The sequence below is a fragment of the Hyposmocoma kahamanoa genome, unplaced genomic scaffold, assembly GCF_003589595.1.
Source record: "Hyposmocoma kahamanoa isolate Upper Pololo Valley unplaced genomic scaffold, ASM358959v1 224, whole genome shotgun sequence".
NCBI classification, from domain to species: Eukaryota; Metazoa; Arthropoda; class Insecta; order Lepidoptera; family Cosmopterigidae; genus Hyposmocoma; species Hyposmocoma kahamanoa.
The window spans coordinates 12,418,038-12,438,271 of record NW_020653743.1 but is presented as its reverse complement, the minus strand read 5'-3'; the positions used below and the strand labels follow the sequence as shown (position 1 = coordinate 12,438,271).

At 34.8% G+C, this 20,234-nt stretch overlaps 1 protein-coding gene across 1 annotated transcript in view; it reads right to left on the bottom strand.

The window, feature by feature from the left end:
* Positions 1-20,004, bottom strand: part of LOC113228147 (zinc finger protein 628-like) — a 170,146-nt gene extending 150,142 nt beyond the window's left edge. Inside the window, exon 1 of the mRNA XM_026461338.1 lies at positions 19,849-20,004. The gene's annotated coding sequence lies outside the window, so the exon portion shown is untranslated. The remainder of the gene's footprint in view (positions 1-19,848) is intronic.
* Between the last annotated feature and the right edge of the window lie 230 nt (positions 20,005-20,234).

Genomic DNA, 20,234 nt, shown 5'->3' with positions numbered 1-20,234 from the left:
CTGAAATGAAACTATTTTTTTAAATCTTTGCTTTTGCAAACAAACAAACGTTTCATTGGGGCTCTTTACAGATCTCATGGTCACTGCTGACAATGTAATAATCGTTAACGTTCTCAAGTCAACTAAATTAATTTATTAAACTAATATTAATTTATAAATGTACACACGTATTTTTAGAATAAACATTACCATTACAGGTTCTAAATCCATAGCTAAGAATTTTGCATGAGATGAAACTACCGGCCGTGATACGTCTAGAAGTCGCCTAAATGTTATCAGATGCGTAGTTTTTACTCGGAATTTTTCTGTGATGTTCCATTTTTATTGCAATAAGCTTAACTTTAGTAAAAGAATGTTAGTAACTCTAAGTTACAGTTGTAGAAATTCATAATACAAATGTCGTACATATATTTGCATGTATATTTAATACAAAATCAATATCGGTGAACAAAATAATAGAAATAGAAATAAAGCAGTTTAAATTCTACCACAAAAAATATGTTACCTCTCAAAATTGCTTACACTTACCTAATGCAATTTTTGTAAATGCGACTAAGAAATACGTCACTATTCTTGAGACCTGCATTCTCAGTGCTGTGTATAACGAAGAATTTTAATTTGGTTTACTGAATCTATATTAGGTATGATTTCCGGTTCCTAATAAAAAATTGATACAAACAGTTAATAACCGAGTATGTCAACTAAACGTAACAATTATGGCAAATTATTTATTGCAAAAACTTATATTTCGCAGCTTTTGAAGGGATTGTGCTGTCACAATAGCAACACCAATGCAATACAGTATGTATCTATCAACATTCTGGAACCAAATGTTACACTTCCGTTTCCTGTAGTGAACACTACGCCTAACACTAGCGAATTCTATTTTTGATGTTTAGATCGGTTAATGCGCGTTGCAGTTTTATGCACAAATTCGCGCGCCGGATGCAACAGCCGCCATTTTTAAATTTAAATTTAGAACTCGCTCATTCTATTTTAAAATTTTATTTATTCATCTAGGTGCTGCTGTTGGTATCTTTTTGTTTCAGAGATTAAAATATTTTTTTACTTTTAATTTGATATTTTCGATATTTTGAGGGAATGGATAAATCTGCAATTTTTTGTTAGCTGGCACATACTTCAACGGTGAAGAAAACCATTGTGAGAAAATTTGTATATTGAAGAAAGGTACCAAAACTTTTTGAATGTCATTTGGATGCCCCAGTTACTGTATCAATATGTTCCTTTGGTGCAGTATATCTACAGAAATGATGTGATCAGTTTTTATTGATACAGGAAGTGTGGAATGTTCTTTTACGTCGAAAATATCTAAGATATGACCAATATCAAAAACTGTTTGCGAAGAAATCAAATATTTTCCTTCGTCTTCCTGTTTTCGTTTCAATCATATTCTAAATTTGAAAATGCAGAAATCAGTTTGTTCTCTATTCTCCACCATAAAACGAATGTAACTTTTAAAATCATGACATTAAGAAACCTTTTTGGGAACCTTCTCCAACTTGGAAGTTTCTTTACTGTTTTCTGATGTGCTTTAAAGGTCTATCCACACATATCCGGGCTGTGCCGGGGCCGTGGCCGGGACGTGGATGGGCCGTGCTCCGTCAGGGACTCAAAAAAATATCATTGTGTATATTTTGTATGAACTCGTTCACTCATGTTTGTGTCCGGGCCGGGACCGGGACGGGCCCGCAGTTCATACAAACCAGCACGCCCCGTCCACGTCCTGGGCACGGCCCGGATATGTATGGATAGTCCTTAACACATTTCAGTTACTTGTTCGACACAACTTTATGAAGATATTAAAATCGTACTCTGAGATTTTTCTCCTATTCTAGAACAAGATTCAGCACGATTCGCTGGTTTATTATGAATACGTTTAAATTAATTAACTCCTATAAAAGTCAGCCGTGGCAATGGGGCTTGTAAAGAGTCAGAAACGTTGGTTCGTTTGAAAAAAAATGATCTATTTTCGATCGTAAAACATAAATTCATTTCCAATGTCTAGCAATCGCCAAAACACCTACAAGATAAAAATACATACAAGATTTATCTTTCTCTAGAAAAATATCATGTAGGAACCATTTTGGAACTTTTGGAAGACGCTAAATTACCCGTCTGTATCGGGCTAGCGATACAGACGGGTAATTTAGCGTAGTGTAGTAGCGTAGCGACTGTATCGCCGTGGGACGTATAAAGAGCTCGAAACGTGTTTGAAAGAACAAATATACGCATTAGATCCGAAAACATAGCTTGATTTCCAATAATCGTGAAAAGCTATGTACTCGATAACACCTACAAGGTAATGGAAAATATTATATAGGTTCCATTTTGGAACTTTTAGAGAATAGTGAATCTCCAATCCGTAAACTGGATTAGAGTAAACTCATGCTCGCAAATGAGATGTGCAATATTTTTGACAAAGAACATAAAAAATAAAATCAAAGAAATTACAGCCGCAGATAACTTTCACACAAGATGTGTTAGTAAAAGGTCTTCCAACACATTATTTTTACATATGACGCCAAGAGATGGTATGAACATGTTGTTCGACTGGTGGTAAGGGACACGCTTGTCCATAGTTGTTACAGTGCCACTCACTGCCACTACTCTCGTCACCCTGAGACATAAGTTGACAAGACCCATGTGCCTGTAATTTCACCAGCACTCATCAAAAACGGAACGCAATAATGCTCACATTACAGTTGGCAGCAGAAATAGAATAAATAATAAATAAGGTACCAGTAATCAGGATGAAGTTTTTCATTACGAGTTCTACTGCTACTAAAGGATATTAAAGCATTTATTAATTGTCCAGTAAGCCTTGAAAAACGTGTGAAGACCCTAACCGGTTTTGGGAGTCTCCTTAGAAGAAACCAGAGCCGGCAGTGGACCAAACTACAAACCAAACTAATTAACTTGTGACTAATCTATTTTCCTTTGATCTTGTATAGTCCTTTTGCTTTTTGTAGGTGATGAACACGGATGGAAGAAAGATTCGATAGAAGACGGATTAAACAAGAATTCCGGCCAAATGTTTGGCGTTGAATATAAAAACAGCTCGTACCAGATGCAATTCGGTGCGTCTGCCACTACGTTTCGCGTTATTTTTGCAGCGACCTTCAATTTTAGTATATTTTTGTATGCACCCACTGCACTTGGCTCCAATCTCGATGCTGACTATAAAAAAATGTGCAGCGGTTTTTTCGCTTTGAATACTGCTCTTACTTTTTGTTTTATACAAACCATTATTGTTTAAACTAGTAACAATCATCAATGGCTATTTGTCAAGCTATTCTATACTAAATCTGTACGGATTCCTATCAAGTAAATTTTGCAAATTCTTAATTGAATCAATCACAACAACGTTATTAAATTAATTATTTAAAATTGTTACTGCAGTCATTGTGTTTGTTGTTTCCATTATAGTGCTTGATAAATTTTAATAGAAACAAGTTGCATTATCGCTTTTAACAAAACCTTGTTTATCTTTATTTTTATCATTTTTTTGTGGGATATAGGTTTCTTTTAATTTGTGCTTTAGGTGTTAAAATCGTTCTTAAATAGTTTTGATTTTTGTTTTTTTTAATATTCATTTTTGCTCAGGTGTGTGTTTGTAGTTTTTTTTGTGTGTTCTTTGTGGTGTTTTGCAGAATATGAGCTATAATATACTCCACGGCTCTATGCAGCTGAATTACAGTTACATTGATATCAAGTTTCGACATTTGATTTTTTTTTAATCGATGTTATGTTATTTTTTATTTGTACGATTAGAGTTTTGTACACAAATTAAAAAATTACACCACCTGCTCACGGTTACAAAAAAAATTAAAACAAAGTAAAAAATATATAATGTCACTCGATTGAGTTGTATCAACCATTTTACCTCCCAGTGCTGGTCTGATACACGTGTCTCGTCTACCTAACAATTTAATATTATTTCATTATAAAGTGCGGCTCACATATAAGAAACCTCCTAAGGCTAGCTAATCACTGGAACAAAGAAATAGATTGGCAACCAAATGTTGCAAACGCTAAAATACACTTACGCTCATTTTTCGTCGGTCTATTTTTGCAGTACAAAGTTTTTATCCCTATGACACGACGCTTGAACAGTTTTGATCATTTTTAGGTCAATTGTAAAATTACAAGAATGATTGTGTTTAATTTTTTTTTCAACGTTAGACATAGAAATATCAACATTACGGTCTATAGCAGAATGTCGGCGAGGTCTAAGTCAACTCTTCCGTATCTGATTCTCCGGCGCATTTGTCCCATTTTTTTATTATTAAATTGTAATCTTTTTTTATCATTGTATTTACATGTAAAATAATAATTTTGAAAATTATAGTTTATGATTTAGCTTTTAATATCCTTGTATCATTATGACATTTTAAAGTGAGACACCATTAATTATATTTATATGAATCCAATTCAATGTTGATATTCCTTTTTTTACATAAATAAATTCATTCCAAAAGTCATTGTGTCATGGTAAAAAAAAGAAATAAATTAGACAACATTACGTACGTTGCCCTGATATCCCAAAGTAGGTAACTAAAGCACTTGTGTTATGGAAATCGGAAACAATGACGATACCATAAACACCCAAACCCGAATATAGAAAATTTAGTTTCTACGTTAACCCAGCCGGGGATCGAACCTGTCCCACCTGTATCAGAGATGGCTCCACCATGAGAACCGGTGTACAACAGTGCATCTTAGTGTCAATACAGAGTTCTTTTTGTACAGAACCTGCTTAATACCACGAATATATTTGTTTATGATTTCAAGTGATGGAATGAACAAGTCGCGTGGCTGGCGGTAAGCGACACGTTTATCTATAACAGTTCCAGTGTCACACAGAGCTTTAAATCGCGAACTGAGAGGCATTACTACTGCGCCAGTCTCCCAGAAACATAAAGTCGACTAGTCCCATATATCTACAGTTTCACTATCGCCCTTAGAAAGTGAGATGCAGTAATTCTCGCATTAAGTACATTACGCTTCGCATTAAAAAATAAGAGATACGCACGTGGAGCGCTATACGGATATGAAAAAGACTGTATACGTTTGAAGTCATAGGTAAAAAGGGACAGGAACATTGACCTCACATTAAGCTGTGCAGAGTATTTTCAAACTGCATTTTACTTAAACGCAATGTATAACTTATAGACAAAGAATTTCAAAGTATTGTATAGCTTTAATTATAGGCACTATATTTAATGTACCTTTAACTAAAATAATAATTATATCATTCCTTCTAACTTCAAAAAAAAAGCCCCAACCAACGATCAAGATGATTGGGCCAAGTTACCTTCTTTGTGGTTTTGGCACGGCGGCCAAACACTGGTTTATGCGATGCACCTCACAGCTTGCGCGCGCGCATGTTCACAACAACCGATCTCCTGATTTATTCTGGAGCTGATGCACGTAAAAGTTAGAACAAATGTGAGTAATTTAACACTCGTACGCACTTTGTTAGGCCTTGTAATCATATTATTGTAATATCATCGGACTTTCATATGATACCAAATTTCAAATAGGTTCCTTACTTGACAGTCGTCTTCATAAAGTCACAAATTTCTTTTGTGTTCACGCTTCTTTAATGAGATTCCGGTTGATATACAAAATTTGCCATTTACTGCGTACTTGGATGTCAAAAATCCGTGGTAATGACCAGTTTAGCTCTTGTAGGCAGTCTCTATCTATGATGCTTAAAATAAATATTATAAAAATGAACATGGGTCGATTTTTCTATGTGTTCGATCTTTGTACTCATAATCATAACAAAACCAGTGGAGTTATTTTACAAAAAAGAACCTCAATAAATACAAATGATAAATGTATTCAAATGTATATTTACAAAGAGGGACCCCAAGGAATTCTTGGCCAATCTTCTCAGGGGAATTTGTCTTATGAATGGGCAATAGAATTTAATCAATATGTATAATCCTATCGTAGGAAATAAAAATATTTTTTCGGTACTAAAGCGCGAAAATAAATTTTTCACACAATCCAACGTTTCGGGCCCTTCACAGGTCTCGGTCACGGGTGACTGAGATGGTGAAGTCATCAACCAGTTATGTCTAGTATTAATGCAAACAAAGAAATCGATACAATATGACGGGTTCAAGTGTAATATAAACCTATGAAATAAAGATCATTTGAGTTTTCATTTACTCCACTTGTTGTTCCAATTGTTATAATTATTATATTACAAAGGTCGAACACAAAGAAAAAATCCTTCGATGTCGCCCGGGATTAGCAGGATTTTTTCTTTGTATTAATAATTATTCCAATGAGTTTTTTTTTAATTATCACCATTTCCATTCTAGACAAAAGCACAAATTTCAAGCCACTGCTAGCTTCAAAAACAACTGAACACAATGGTGTTTTGACAATATTATACCGCTTACGGCATTTTGCTGGAAAAATAAAACAATAGCCTAGCGTCTTAGTTTGTAAACTGAATTAATCATAGTCTAGAACTTTCGATCTTTAATTTTTACCTTTTTTTTATGAGTCATATATAAATCAAATTTAGTAATTGGATGATTAATCGTATACGTTGTTTTCGAGCGATTGTTTATAGCATGAGCAGTCCTATAGGTACCTTCTATTAAGTTTTGGTTATAGTGCTCTCTCTACCCAACCTTTTGGTTATACGGCAAACGAACCTGCACAGGGACCTAATTCGATCAACCCATTGCCACAGACTTTGTCCGATTCTCAAAATGCTAATGCCTTGGGTGAGTGTTCCCGGGTGCACGTACGTCACCCGCATATTGTCCAGATAGGTACCGGAGCTGTTGGCTGGAGGACACGTGCCCAACAATGAGACGTAAAATAGCTGATGATGAATATGAAAAACAGGGCAAACGCAAGAACAAATAGACGTACATGGAAAGACTGATGCGAGTGGATGTCCGTAGTCTCTGCCTACCCCAGAAAAAAACAGACATGATACTATGTTTCTATAATTATTAATAAAATCTAAGAAAAACTCTTTCGGTCCGGCTGGATTCGAACCAGCGCCTACAACATACCGTGCTTGGTGCTCTCCCAACTGAGCTAAGGAATATACCAGCAGACCTTACGAATTTTTCTATGTGCTTGTTGCAGATCTTTATTTAAGATTTTCTTCGTAGCGCCATCTATTAGAAATCTATGAAAGTTTTTCTTCACTCAGCCTTACAGCTACCAGCGACTGACAAGAGATGACGCTTTAATTATTGTAAAATTGAGTTTTATCACATTGTTTTACTATCATGATATTAAATTATTTTTGTGAAATTACTCCACGAACACTCAGTACGTTTCTACTTATAAAAATGAATGCCCTCTAAAGTACTACAGTATTCAATAGTACCAAGAAGAAAACAAACTTTGCATACCAAGGAATAACTGTTCCCGATATCCATCCTTCGATCGTCTCGTATTACAGTTAGGTAGAAAAATCTGCGCGGGCGCAGAACTCGTTCTCTTGGACTGTTTTAAATAGTTTTTCATGTTTTCGATTAGAGCCTGGTGGTACATTTGCATATTGGAAGCCTGTAGTTAGGTGGGAGGTGGGAAAAAGGTAGTTTTTTTTAAATGTACAAGGCAAGCAATTATAGGTACTTACGTTTCTGTACTTAGTATCTTTTTTATATGCTTCTTTAGATAGGAAAGTTTCTAAGCTAGTAAGTTAAAAATATAATCAAAAATCATTTTAAAACAGTACAATTTTTAATGTTGTCAATGGGTAAAACATACTCTCTCTTTAAAGGAGACTCGTGTCCAGTAGAGGTCCGTGTATGTATTCTCTATTGTAACAAAAAGAATACAACAGAAAAGGTGAGCCAATTTGGACTTATCTCTAAAAGAGATCTCTTTCAGCCAACTCAAAGTAGAGTGAGTGGCGAGTTTCAAGGGTATCCCACGAGCCGGCACCGGTGAGAGGGTGCATACACAGGTTTTTTAGTAGGTAGGTCTCCGAGAATCTGTCGAGCGAGCTGGTATCGCCGGGTTGGTCCACGGAGGAGAGTCCCACATAACCCCGCCATGTCATTCCCCGCGGCGGGGTATCCATAACGCATTTTCCTGTGTATATAAAAAAATCAAGGCAGAACAAAGGTCATAAGCGGGCAACAGTGTGCAAGAGAGAAAGAAGGAGAAATATAAATAAACTATATCGTTATGTACGTACATAATGTTTTTTTAACTCAGCTCTACTAAAATGTTTATAAAGCATTGGATATAATATATACATAGACCCACTTGGGGTAAATGCCTGTTCTTTATAGTTGTTGAGTCCGCAGCAATCCTTAAACACGTAGAGTTTTCTATTGTTTTTGGTTGATTTTATTTCTTTTATTTTGGTTATGGTATCAAGAAACTTTAAAGACTATTTCGAAAATAGCGTAAGGTATAATAATAAAATCTAAATTAATTAGGCCTATAAGAAGTCTTTAAAACGTTAAATAAAAACAAATTAAAATTTCCCTTTCCGATGTAATTAAAACCAACTCACTAACAATTTTAATAAAATAATAATAACAACAGTTTTTATTTAGTACTGCCACCTTTTTATTTCTGCCGCCAAGCAGTAATGTGAGCATTACTGCGTTCCGGTTTTGAAAGTAAGGGTGCTGGTGAAATTACAGGCACACGGGAATTGTCATTTTATGTTTCAGGGCGACAGGCGCATTGACAGTGTCCCTCAGATCTTTGCAATCGACGCTCTGAGTAGTACTGCATCTACTATGGACAGGCGTGTCACTTAACAACAGGTACATGACTTTTTCTTTTCGTAACTTGATATTATAAAAAAAATACTGAAAGCATTCCCGTTCCCAAAAAATGTGTGAACTCACTAAAGTTTCTCTTTACACGAAACCCGTGCCCAACGGTGGCACATACATGAGCTAATTTAGTATGTCATATTAAAATACAATGTAGTACTAATTCTTAAGTAACCCAGATTCTAAAACTAGTTCCATAAAGACTAATTTCGAAAATCTCAACCGAACATTTAATTTAAAAGCCAAAGCTCGCGGAAGTGTTTCTAACCGGATTATTTTTATCTAGAAATCTAGGCTCATTTCCAGGCAGGCGGATTTTTCTAAGTAACGTGACTCGAGAGGCTGGTATATTGAAATGTATGCAAATTTCGTTGCAGCCTGTTCAACAGAGCCTGGTCCCATTGTCCGACGACATTGTAAAATACTTTTTAAGTATATTCAGTTTAGCAATATGCATTACATCGGTTAACTAAACCCTCAACTGAGAGGAGATGATGCTCTCCCAACACGGTATGCTGAAGACTCTGGTTCGATTTCAGCTGCATTGAAGGAATTTTGTGTTCTATCTTTGTAGACCAATTACTAATTGCGTGATGGAGGGTTACACACACCCTAACTACGCCACCTCTAATAATAATAATTAGATTTCTGTAGCGTGTGGCTACTAGCACAAATGCAGAAAAGAATACTACTCGATACAGCACGTGTCTTGAACTTGATTGCTTGAGATCAGCCGACCCTGCCATTAGCGGGGAATATCGCTGTTCATAAATGTCTAAACAGTCATAAAAACGGATAAAATCCGACACTTGTTACGCCGAAGATATAGCATCAAGACAATTTTCCGCCCTCACATGCAACTTAGACAGTTGGTGCGTTCACCGAAGGATAAGGAGCCATTGAATGTTCCCGGTGTATATAAGATTCCCTGTTCCTGTGGCCACAGTTACATAGGAGAGACCGGCCGTAACATATCCACACGACTAACGGAACACATACGTAGTATTAAGAACCGGGACAATCGGGGCTCTGCAGTGAAGGAACACTCATTGGATTCGGATTCGACGCACTATTTCGTTTTGATAAAGTATCCAGACTGGCGAGAGAAAAGCATTTCATTCCGCGGAAAGTACCTGAAGCTATCGAGGTTGGTCGTCATTCGAATTTCAATCGTGATAGTGGATGGTCGGTACCCCCAGCTGGAAAACAGTGTTAGGTACTACGGCAGTGGTTAGTGTAGACGAGACTTTAGAAAGTGACATTGTTAGTGTATTGTGAAATCCTGCATATGACTTTAATAAAAATGAAGCAAACGAGGGTAGATTCTCGCCGACGCCGCCTGCGCCCGCGTAATGAGTGATCGGGCTGCCAGGGCTTTGACGCGCAGTTTCCGTCGAGTCACCGCCGCGATAACTCATGATTAAGGACCACGAATTGGTTCGAAACATGTCGAGCAAAAATTCGACTTAAATACGTGAGTTATCCGTTATTTTTAGTTAATATGTCTAAACTGTCTTTCATTATTTTGCGCTTGGATAAAGTGTAGGGTAGTCATGTAATATGTCACCGGATCGCGATACAATTTCACCTGCATTTTTAATTATTCGTTCGAGAAGCGGCTCGTCTATATTGTCTCCACTTCGTGCTTTGTCTACATGCACTTCCGCGATAAAGGAAAAATCCTTGTTATTTTTATTCTTGACTATTTGTGTCTTTTTGGTGTCTACTTTAGTGACAGTGGACATAAATTAATTTGTTTTCAAATTTCAATAATGGTAACACTGGTATAAATATGACCAACCGTTCTGAGCAAGCTCATTCTTCGGCCGAGAGTCGTACAATCAAAAACCCCTGAGGATGCCTCGCAGAGGCAAAACACGTATTAGGTATATTTTTGGTGGTGGTTTCTGTGACTGTAATTGCACTTGTGTTATTTATTTTTATTACTTAATACAATCTACTTCTTTTAGTCTTTCTCGTGTAAGTATGGAAACAATACCTAGCCTAACATTATGCACCATACGCACACAAAACAACGTATTGCCTTTAAATAGCGTTTATTCAGAATAAAATTACTCAATAATATTCTCAAAGTACAAGGAAAAAATATTGGTCAGGTTTTTTCGATGTGCATTTTAATATTTTTTTTTTAAATATTCATTCTAATCCATCAAGCTCGTCCTTTAAAGCATATGCCTTGCAATAGAACTGTATAGATGGATAACTGCGAGGTGTATGTACACTCTAATGTAAAATTATCTCAATACAGAGTACTAAAAAAAACCGACCTCATAAGTACATAATTACCAAGTTTTATTGAAATCGGTTACCGGAAAGTGCGCAATTCCGGATTCATCCCCTAGTTCGCCACTATACGGGACTTGACACAGGAGATAATAAAAATCGGTTCTCACTACGACGAAGTATATTGAGAAAAACCGCCTTGAATTGGAGAATAGCAAAATCAACCGTTAAAATAATTGCTCCTTATAATAAAATTTAGGCGCTATTTATAAAAATGAATGTTCATGCGTGATCAGCCACCCTTAGAGGTGGATGATTTTCTTCAAAATTAAATGGGACCACTATGGAGGTACTCTCTTTCCAACAAAAAAAGAATCATGAAAATCGGTTAAAAATATCTACATTTGTAAGGTTTTTCCAAAGCAAACAACAAATTTTGGTAAAACAATATTATATATGACAATAGTGGTGTTTTATTTATAAATATGACATATCAATACATATCATTTTCATCACATATGTAGATATGTAAATCGTTAAATAAATAACTTTCTGGCTTTGCAACCCTTTGCAAAAGCTGTTAAATATGTATGTGTGAAATGAATAATAATACTACTTAATTAATTATTTTGTAAAATGCGCATTAGGGTGAAGTGAAACACAATAAACACGTTTTGACGTATTGTGTTTATGTTTTACTATCATGATACTCAATTATTTTTGTGAAATTACTACGTTAGTTTGTTTATTATTATTAATCTTGGTGATCGAACACTAAGAAAAATCGAACCTCCGCATACCGTTTTTTTTATTGGTAATAAAAACTGATGATAACAGTACCGAAACTTCCCTCGACAAAAAAATTTTCATAGAGTTTTTCAAAATTTTCATATTCACTACGTTTATCGACGGAAAAGTCTATTCGGAAATTTTTGAATTAAACTTTTTGTTATTTGAAATTCTCTTTATATTGAAATTTTCTCACCCGTATTCCGAAATAAATGCATCAGGAGACTATGAGTTTATTATACGTACATACATATGTATATACAGTAAGATAGATAGATAAACACTTTATCGCTCACACACAATAACAAAAACACTACATAAACATAGGAAATGAAACTATTTTTCCGGATTTAAATCGCGTATATTTGTTTTTTCAAACAAACCGACGTTTCGGGCCCTTTACAGGTCCCATGGTCACGGTTGACTGTCACGGTCATGGCCATGGGACATGTAAAGGGCTCGAAACGTCGTTTTGTTTGAAAAACAAATATACGCGATTTAAATCCGGAAAAATAGTTTCATTTCCTATGTGTAACAATCGCGAAAACCTAAGAACTCGATAAGTACATAAACAACTCAGAACTAATGTAAACAAAGGCGGCCTTATCGCTAAGAGCGATCTCTTCCAGACAACCTTAAGGGTAGAGAAAAGCTAACGAGAGCGGGAAAAGTAGTGTGCCAACGGTAAAATTTGAAACGTATAAATAAAAATTAATTACATTATTAGTGAGATGGTAAAATCAACCAGTGTTTAATATACACACACCCTACTGTTTTTCACTATAATTACAAAAATGAATAATTTTAATAAAATATTTTCAATTTACCAAAACCTTATAGAGACACGTCTACTTTTCATTTACCTGCCTCCGTGAACGGTCACCGTGTTGGTCTGCCATGCAGAGCTCCCGGGTTCGATTTCCGGGAGTAATAAATGTATGATCTACATTTATTTCTCTCGTGAGTTTGGATACAGTTTGTGGTTTGTTTACAAGTATAATATCATTGTATAGAGATATCTAAAATAGGCTTTGGTTACACAAATTTTTACGTTATAATATTTTTTTAGGTTTTTATTGAATGTCACGGTGTTTTACAACCATGACATTCCATTATTTTTTATGAAATTTCACAATTATTGATAACAAAAATTAAAAAAAGTATTTTTTATTTTTATTTATAATAATATTACAAATTTGCAGGAGATAATGAGTGCGGGAGATGTACTGTGCCAACGGTAAACTTTGAAACGTTTAAATAAGAACTAACATTTTACTATTATCAAATAATAAATAACAATATACGATACCTTCGTATATATTTGTATATGTAACCTAAATACTCCTTACCTCCTTACTAGTAAATACAAGGGCTGTTTGACACGTAATTTAAGGTTAAATAAAAACTTTTTTCACAATTACTTTTTATTCCTTTTTTAAAATTAGCGCGAAAATAAATAAAAAACTATAGAAATAAAAGGTTAGGTGAGATTGGTATATTTTTGAAGATGGAAAAACACAGATTTTATTCCATTTCTCATCTGCAATCAGAACATCAAAATTATGATGCGATAACTATTGCCACACACTCCGTATTCATAAGATTTGCCCTAATTGACTTTTTATGTGATTTTTTACCGGTATGCATCAAATGACGAACATCTGTAACCGCTTTTCTTCAATTTTTTTTTATATAATTGAAGAAGTTGGGACAGCCTTGGTCAATGTGTATAAATTTAAAAGAAGATACATACAAAATAAACCATTTTTTTTTTTTAAATGCTTCTTTTTTCTCAAAGGCACGGACTAATCAAACCGCCATCATATATACTTCACCAGTATAACTCCTTGCGAAAGAGTTCGTCAAGTCGCCAAATACTGCCACCTTACCTAATTCTGCCGCCAAGCAGTAAGCTGAGCATTCGGTTTTAAAGGGTAAGGGTGAAAAATAGGATGGTTTACATTAATATTAGACATATAATAACTGGTTGATGACTATACCACCTCAGTCAACCGTGACCATGGGACATGTTTGAAACAACAAGTATACGCGATTTAAATCCGGAAAAATAGTTTCATTTCCTATGTGTAACAATCGCGAAAACCTAAGAACTATAGATATAAGAGAGTATATTTTATTTCTAACAGACAAATGTTTAAATATCTTGCAATGAATTTCCTGCGTCTATTTCACACATTGAAAGTCTTATGCAACCACGTTACCATTTCTCCTTAATGTATTGGTGAACACATTTTCCCAAGTATTAAGGCCGTAAAGAAAAATCTCGAAATAATGAAAAAAACCATGTTCAATTTAAAAATTGCAAATGGTGGAAAAAAACAGTGCATACTAATAGAGTGAATAATAAAAAATCATAATAGTCGGTTGTTTTCCTTGAGTTTTTGCATTTGAATGAGAAAATAAATGGAAAAATTTAACGATGACATGAAAAATGTATTATCTTAAATACATACAATTTATGACCTAGGAATTGTTAACTTGTTTTATGTATGGTGTTGTATGAGCTTTGCTATTTGACAAGCGAAGAATAGTGCGAAACTGTACTTTTTTCCAGTGTGTGAATAAAAAGTTGAATTGAAAAAAAAAACTAATTGTGGACGATATACTCGTCTGTCCAATTGTTTGCTATAGTAAAAAACTTGTTCTTTATTGAAATAAAAACTTTTGAAAATAACTAAATTCGAAATTTATCCATGGTTCGTGGATTTTCAAGATCTATAAAAAAAGTTTACTTGTTTCGAAAATTTGCACAAAAATAGGTATGTCTGGTTGAAATTTACGAGTTAGGTACGAGCACATAGAAGCAATACTGTCATAATTCAAAATGGTGGAATTGAGAAAACACGATTTGATAGTTTGTTATAATTATTAATACAAAGATCGAACACTCAAAAAAAACACTCAGAAAAAATTCCTTCGATCCGGTCGGATTCGAACCGACGTCTTCTTGCGTACCGTGCCAGACGCTATACCAACTAAGCCACGGAACGAAACAACGGATCTCACGAATTTCTCTATGTGCTTGCGTCGTGTCTTTGTACTTGATCTTTCAACGACTTTTTAGTCGTAGCGCCATCTATGAGAAATCTATGACAGATTTATCACCCAGTTAGTACCTTTACAGCTACCAGTCCTGGCGAGAGATGTCGCTATTCACTGTGTTAATTAAATATTTATTGAATTGATATTCAATTATTTTTTGTGAAATTACTCCACTAGTTTGTTATAATTATTAATACAAAGATCATAAAATCCTTCGATCCGGTCGGATTCGAACTGTCGAATCCGACCGGATCGAAGGAATTTTTTCTGAGTGTTCGATCTTTGTATTAATAATTATAACAAACTAGTGGAGTAATTTCACAAAAAATAATTGAATATCAATTCAATAAATATTTAATTAACGATTTGAAAGTTCAAAAAAATTGCTGAATGGATCATATTGCGAATAATAGGGTTATTTTTATTTATACATAATATATGATTATCCATTTATAAACGAAAATATAGATTTTAGTAGCGGTAGAGCAGTCAGCAGTAATGTGAGCAATCCGGTTACGAAGAGCAAGGATGCTGGTGAAATTGCACATGGGACTTGTCAACTTATGTCTCAGGATGTCGGGCGCAGAGGCAGTGCCCCTCAGACCTCTGTGATTTAAAGAATTGAATGGTACAGTAACTGTTACGGACAGGCGTATTGCTTACCACCAGGTGAGCGACTTGTTCGTTCGTCACTTGGTCTAATAAAAAAAATATATGTTCCGTTCATGAATTTTTCGAACTTTCAAATCGTGTTATCTCAAATTCACCATTTTTTAGTTACAACTATATTTCATTTGATATGCGATATACTCCGAGTAATTTTGAAACTATATCATTTAACGGAGTAGATTGTGTCTGCTGAATGTCATCATATTATGATTGGTTAAAGTCCAAAATAAGATCAAACTTTGTTTAAATAAGATTATTACTTATTACCAAAAGAACAGAATAGAAGACTGTATTAAAACTTAAAAATAACCCTTACGTCTAGTACTTTTTTATCTATAGTTTAAATAATACAGATAGAGTATGTAATACCTCCCTCTGAATAATTAAAAATTTAAAGTATAATACATTGACTTACAAATAAATGGACGACGGGTCTAATACAAAAACCACGAAAAAAATGTCCCAAGTCAACCTATTCGAAATTTAAATTGTTATGTCATCGCAGTATCGCGCTGCCCGTAGAACAAATGAAGACTAAAGCGGAGTGTCGCGCTCTGTATACGATTTTAGCGCCTTACAAGTGCGGACACTTTTTAGCGCGGACCCGACGTCCATATAATTGTAAGTCAATGGTATAATAGATACATTTTTATATACAATTACAAAACTTTTCTTCTAAATACATTACCATAGTACAGTAATTGCAATTATAATGCAATAATTTTGAAATAACAGAGCGAGGTAATATCTACTATATGTGTATTACTTTCTCGAATTATACATAAATACACTTTGTTAATTCCAATCTATCGTGATAATGTATCGATTGTTATGTGTCGTATCGATTTGTTTTTATTATGCACGTTTTTGCTTAATGCAACTTAATTTTATACAAATGCACTCTGACATAAAAAATGTAATATGGAAGGGCGGGGCTTTTTACACAAATAATATCAGTTACAAGTTTTCAATGGCATTTACAATCTTTTTCACTTAAATATATTTTTGATTTATTGTATTTCTTAAGTGTCTTTAAATTTTGTTTTAAATAATCGTTTTTTTTTATGATTATACACTCCGGGACACGTAATTCGAGCCATTTTGCATTTTAAGCACTAAATGTAAAGTTTAAAATGTTTCTATGATTAAAAGCTGTTATGCTATTTTGAAACTGGTATACTATTATAAACGTCATTTTCATGGTGTCCTTGTCAAAAATTTGAATTTGTAAATTCTGAGAAAACTTTTTTTCGACGACAGCAATATGTTTATTCAAGTCCTATAAGAATTCAACTGCAAGGTGTAAAAAAGTAAGTAATAATAATAATAATAACGCACGCAATCAACATGGTAAAAGCAATATCAGAAAAAAAAAATTGAAAAAGAAAAACATAAGAACAAATTTCGTTATTAACAATCGATTCTATGCATTACTATCGCACAGTCATTGTAAAGAGTCGCAACACGAAAAATGAAATTTTGGGAAAATGACTAAATAAATATAAAAAAAATTAATATTACGATAGTAAAACGTCGTGATTTTCAATAATATTGACGAAGTAAATTTAAAACAAACCCGCGAAATGAAACGAAATACCGTTTTTCATATGAAATAGATTTGTCACATTTCATCATCAACCCATTTTATACGTCCCACTTCTGGGCACGGGTCTCCTCTCAGGCGAGGGTTTTAGGCCATAGACAACGCGGGGAACTTCACACATTCTCTAAGACCTGGGAACCTTCTTTGACGTGCAGGTTTCACCCCGATGTCTGCCTTCACCGAAAAGCTCATCATAAATTTCAAATCAAATTTCGTACATAAATTCTGAAAAACTCAGAGGTGCGATTCAAACCCACGGCCTCTGCTTGAGAGGCGGTAGGTCAAACAATTAGACTACCGCGGCTTTTTCATATATGTCACATTTAGCACTAGCATAATAGCTTATTGTGTGTTGGCTAACGTGGCTTGTGTCTTGGAGCCTACGGGGTTGTACTGTACAGATGGCAAGTGGCCTGACGGTCTTATACTGGTTCCATGGCAAAGGCAGGGACGCTGCGTTCAGTAGCTATGTTAGCACATCGTTAGGTCAGTAGAGTAAGAGAAAAGCTCCTTGTGGAAGCGTTCGTCCAGGAAAGTACTGCCACCGCACCTATTTCTGCCGCCAAGCGGTAATGTGAGCATTACTGCGATCCAGTTTTGAAGTGTAAGGGTGCTGGTGAAATTACAGGCACATGGGTCTTGTCAACTTATGTGTATATGATCCGCACTGCATCGCCGGGTCGGCTGCGGAGTATGCGGCAAAATGAAACGTGTCAAATACAGTGCCTTGGGATTAATGTACGATTTTATGTCAATTGCAGTGTAGACTGCGTGGTCTTGGAGTGCGAAGACCATAGAATTCATTTGGGAATAAGGTCATCGTTTTAGAGATAGACGCTGTGGTACACGCTCTGGATCTAATTTGGTGCAACGAATTTCGTTGGCCATTCATAATGCTGCCAGCGTTATAGAAACATTTGAACCAGCTAAGATTCAGTGTGTTCATTTTTCATTGTTATAGTTAGATACAAATGACTCAATTTAGCGAATTGCAATATAATTTTTTTATGTGACAAAACCTGCTGCTGATTTATATTTATGTCTACCTGACAAAACCTAATGCCATACCGGAACTATGTTATTTACATTAAACTACTTTAACGGTTTGCTCTGTGTACGCTGGATGAGGAGATCTCGGGTTCAATTCCCGGCAGGACCAATTTGAGAAACTGCCTTAGTTAAATTGATTCTGGTTTCAGCGTTCCGGGTACTGCCCCGGAGTGAATTTCTTTGCTCTGGTAGTTATAGGGAATTGCCTAGTCAGAGACAAGGTAACTGTTGGCAATTTATTATGTTAGTTTCCTAACAAATTAAGTTCTATCGGATTATAGGCGATGCAGGGTTCGAATGCCTGTGAGACCAGTTCCAAAGACGTATTTTTCTAAATTGCAACCGATTGTTTTGAGTCCTTTTTTTATAATATCAAGTGACGGGACGAACAAGTCGTGCACCTGATGGTAAGCTAAACGCCTGTCCATAACAATAGCAGTGCCACTCAGAGCTTTAAATCGCAAAGGTAAATCAGGGAAGTACTGACACATTTCTGCCGCCAAGCAGTAAAGTGATCGCGTTCCGGTTTGAATGGTAAGGGGTGAAAACTTACTAGATCCCTGAATGTTTTTTTTAATATTATCAAGTGACGGGAGCAACAAGTCGTGAGCCTGTTGGTAAGCCACACGCCTGTCTATAATACTTACTTACTAGAGCTTTAAATTGCAAAGATCTGAGGGGTACTACCACTGCGCCCGTCACCCTGAGACATAAGTTGATAAGTCTCATGTGCCTGTAATTTCACCAGCACCCTTACCCTTCAAAACCGGAACACAGTACTGCTGACATTACTGCTTGGCGGCAGAAATAGGTAAGTAGTAGCAGTACTACACAGTACGAACTCTTTCACAAGGAGTTCTACGGCTACTAAAATATTGTACCCCGAGTCCGAAATTAGGCTCGTTGCCCTGGTACTTGTAGGACAGGAAAATATGTGGTTGTGTGCCTAGTTATTATTCTTATATAAAAATCTAATATAACGAGATCTTTTTAATGTAATAATATAATTTCCCTGCATTTGTTTATTCAAGTACTGTAAATATACCGAATAATTAAACAACCACAGCACCTTTAATTACAACGTCACTAATAATAAATAAGTATTACTCGACTTTTTTGAATAAAAGTAATATGCAAATGCTTTTTATTTAATTTCTTTTAAAAGAAGAAATTAAAACTACGTTACGATAACCTACGTTAGAACCTAAATTGTTTAAAATGCGACAAATATTCCTGTAGGTGGAGAATTATAAATTAGTCGATAAAGACAAGTGTTGTAGTTATAAATTAAAATATTGTAGTTTACTTAGTCCAAAAAAATCTACGTAACCTCAATTAACTTTAATAATAAGTTAATTAATTAGTTATCTACTTACTTTAAATCAATGTAGTTATAAAACCTTTTTATAGCAAGCCGTGCTATTAATTTTACATCACATGAAATTTATTTAATTACCCCGCCTGTGCTAACAGAGTTAAATCATAATAAAAAAAGTAAAAATTTATTACTTAAACAATTTTATGTAAACGATTAATCAAATTCTTAATTAGAAACTTTTAAAAAATCGAAATGAAAAAGAATTAAATCAACATTTCGCTAGAAAAAATTTAAAAGAACTTACTTACCTTTTATAAAATCCAAATCACCACATAAAAAATTCAAAATGTCCTTGCATTTCACTTTATCATTTTAAAAAAAGAACTTACATAACAAACTCAGTTTTCTTTTTCAATAAGCGTCACACAGTCTAGTCAAGATTTGCGCGCCAAAATCATTATCGCAAGGCAACATCCAACACTTTTTATTTTCAACCTTAATACGTCGCATATTACATTTTTTCAATTTCATGCTACAACGACATCGAATATTAGACATTTAATTTACATTTTTTACTATTTCACGGCAGTAAAACGAATTTATCGGAGATTAAAAATTTATTTTATTATTTTTATAGGATGTTTGATGAAAAGTCACAATCTATTTCGAGATTAAAAAGTAAACTGTCACATAT